Below are 3,535 nucleotides of genomic sequence, written 5' to 3'. Positions count from 1 at the left end.
ATCTGAACTTGCAAAAGTCAAACTTAGAGTGAACATTGAATACCTGTGCCTTAACCCCTTAAGGACCAGGCTGTTTTGTACCTTAAGGACCAGACACTTTTTAGGGATTTAACCATATGGTGGTTTTACTGCCCTATTTGGTTTCCTTCAGCTACCAAAATTATTTTTACTGCGTTTTTTTTCCCCGTGACATGTAGGGTGATTTTTTCCTTAGCTTTTTCACTGACTTTTTTTCTCAGTTTTTTAGTTTTATTGGGGGTAAAATGCTAAAAAAATGATTTTTTTTTAACATTTATAGTTGTTTTTTTAAATTTAGTGTATTTATGCTAAAATAAAGTAAGGGAATGGGTTCCTCTATTTGTTTTGGGCATTTTGATATATAGTATGTATGGTTTTGGTTTACAGGGCACATACAGCGATGGTTTTGGTTGGCGTTGGCTTTGTGTTATTTTCTTTCTTATGTATATATTGTTGTTTTATTCTGTAATATTGTTTTACTTGTGTATGTAATCATGCTTTTTTACTATCTATGTCCCCCATGACATCATATAAGACCTCTTGGGGACATTCATTATTCTTTTTTTTTTATTATTTGACACTTTCCCACTGTAGCTGGGGCATCCATGAGAGCCCCATTTACAGGGGAAAACAACCCCTGTAGTGATATTAGTCACTGGCAGAGCTGGCCAGGATCTAGCTTGACCCTTGTAGTAAGGAACCTCGGCGGTCACATGATACTGATACAGGATAGGGAATAACTAGCTGGTTAGTGGTGGTTTGTCTGCTCTGACTCCCACCAATCACCAGAACAGAACCACCTGCAGAGATTGGAAAAATGAATGTATCAGCAGCACGCATGTTCTCTGGGAGTCCCAAAAATAGTCAAGTTCAATTGGCAATCTCTGGTGCTCTCATTAAAACGAAGGAGAGCACTGGAGATAACCGAGCATTTGAATTTTACTATTTTCTGCACTCCTATTGAAATGAGTGGAAAAGGGGCCAAGCATGTACCTTGTCTTTCCATTCATTATACCAGTATCTCAGTGGTATGGAGGACCCCCTTTTCTAAAGAGTGGTGGGGATTCCAGCAGTTAAACCCCCACCAATCAGCTAGTTATCCCCTATCCTTTGGATAGAGCATAATAATCTTACTGGGCTACCATTTTAACAGGCAGAGCTGATACAGAGTGTTATGTCTAGACCTTGCAGTATATAATACAGAAACTTTTTTTCTACTGTTCCTTGAATCCCTTAGTCATACACTGCCACTCAAGCCCAGTCCTTCACTAGGCATAACACAGCATATCATTGTTGGCTGGGATGTTACTTTATTTGAAATCACTGTGAGTCACATTGAGCAATCAAGAGTTTGCAAAATCATGATTCATAGTTAATTGAGCCTTTGGTTTACTGTTCTAAAATAATGTATTTATCATTAATGTTCATTGAATAATCATAGTAATCCTTGCATTGGGTGTAGTCAGTCTTGGAATTTAAATCTTAGCCTACATAACTTTAAAGCCAACTTAGCTGAGTCATTGTAAAACGATGTTGGAAACCATTCTTCCTTCTTTGCCATAGTAGCCTGTCTAAGAATGTACAGCAGTAGCTCAGGATCATCACTTACTGTAAGTTGATAGTCCCAAAGGATTCAACTTGACTTGTAATGACTTGACAATGAAATTCTCTTTTGTTCACTGACTAATTCAAAACTGGAAAACCACAGGACATAGGCCAACAGGAAAATGAAATATGATCTGTGTATAATCTTTCTTTTTCCCTTCCTAAAATAAAGATAATTAATCAATGACTTAATTATTTTTCTATGAAAAACACATATACAGATGTAGTCATATTTAAATCAATTCTAGTCAATATATGCTAATATTAAAGGGAATGTGTCACCTGAAAAATACGGGTTGTAGAAATCAGGTTTTCACTGTAAACACTTTTGATGCTATTTTCTTTCCAAGCAAAATGCTTCATAAAATATTTCACTTTTCAGAATGCAAACTAGAGCAGATCCTTCCTTTACTGCCTGTTGTCATGTGAAGTCTATCTCTAATAACAGGGATAACAAGAAGGATAACAGAAGGGAGGGGTGTGTTATTTCATGCTGCCCATAAATGTCTATCATGAGAAGAGAGGGAAAATGGAGACAGAAACAAAGAGACTCACAAGATGCTGCTGCAGCTAATAGTAGCTGATTTACTGTCTTACAGTTATTGAAATCACATCCACACTGCTCAGTACTGTTGTATAATGTCCGCTGTAGAATGTAATGTTTTCTGCATGTACAGTGTATAGAAGATATCATAACAGCCAGTTTTCACCAACCACCTAAAAAAATACATATATGAAATACAGCTTGCAGAGGCAAACATTTGCGATAAATGCACGATATAAGTCATATAATGGCCAAAAATAGTGTTATACCTCATGTACACACAAACACTTTAAGAGTTCCAAGTCCCTGCACAGCCCTATATTTTAAGATACCAGCACTTACCAATAATTGTAGTTTATGGGACTATTTCAGTCATTTACATAAATAATGACAGCATACAGTTAGCTCCTTCTCGTGAATGCTGTAGCCTACATGTTATTCTGTTAATCTATGACTATGCAGGCGGTTTACAGCTCTGAATCTAAAAGCGGAGTTCCAAACACTATAAGTATTTATTAAGAAGTTAATCTGCACAGAATTTGAGACCTAACAGCAACATGATAATCAAGTATGTAAATTTAGACGTTTTAACTGGACAATTTTCGCAGCGTTTTCAATTTTTGGGTGATAATAAAAATCCAGACAAAATAGTACAGTATTTATTATGAACATAGTAGACTACACTAGTATAACTGCATAATTCTGATCAATTCCTCCAATAAACACATGAGCTATGGTAATTAACACTTAAGAGTCCAATCTACAAAGAAAGCTGAAGTTATCTTCTCTTAAGCCCTTAAGGTCTAAGTCACACGGGCTTTTTTCCCGCGATTTGCGGATCGCATAACGGATGCGCTTCCGCAAATCGTGTGACTGAGGCCGACGATTCGCTGAAAAATCTGCACCTAGCAGCATTTTCAGCGAAACGGCCCAGCGCTGCCCGCTATCCTCTGCCACAGCTGTGCCACAGCTGTGGCACAGCTGTGGCAGAGGAGAACGATGTTCGCCCATTGAATTCAATGAAGCCTGCAATACAGCCAGCTCCATTGAAAGCAATGGGCTGCCGGTAAGCGCTGGATGAATTTTCGGGGAAGGGCTTAAAATATAAGCCCTTCCCTGAAAACCATCCTGAAAATGTGTAAAAAAAAAAAAAAAAAGTATACTCACCTTTTTCCTGCAGCCGGAGTTCAGCCGCGTACAGCCAGCAGTTCTCCTGAACTGCTCTCTGTAGATTTAAAATCCCCGCCTGCTGAATAGGCTGCCTCTGATTGGTCACAGCCCTCAGCCAATCAGAAGCAGCTTTCCCTCACCCATTCATGAATTCATGAATGGGTGAGTGAGTGCTGCCTCTGATTGGCTGAGCGCAGG

General features: G+C 38.5%; 1 non-coding gene across 1 annotated transcript; it reads right to left on the bottom strand.

Annotated features, from left to right (window-relative positions):
* Positions 1–3,037: 3,037 nt before the first annotated feature.
* LOC136594679 (small nucleolar RNA SNORA17) lies at positions 3,038–3,168 on the bottom strand. The gene has a single exon (XR_010788602.1). It is a non-coding gene; the product is annotated as a small nucleolar RNA SNORA17 (small nucleolar RNA).
* Positions 3,169–3,535: the final 367 nt, after the last annotated feature.

This window comes from Eleutherodactylus coqui, chromosome 1 (genome assembly GCF_035609145.1).
Source record: "Eleutherodactylus coqui strain aEleCoq1 chromosome 1, aEleCoq1.hap1, whole genome shotgun sequence".
NCBI classification, from domain to species: Eukaryota; Metazoa; Chordata; class Amphibia; order Anura; family Eleutherodactylidae; genus Eleutherodactylus; species Eleutherodactylus coqui.
This window is presented reverse-complemented; position numbering and strand designations above follow the sequence as displayed.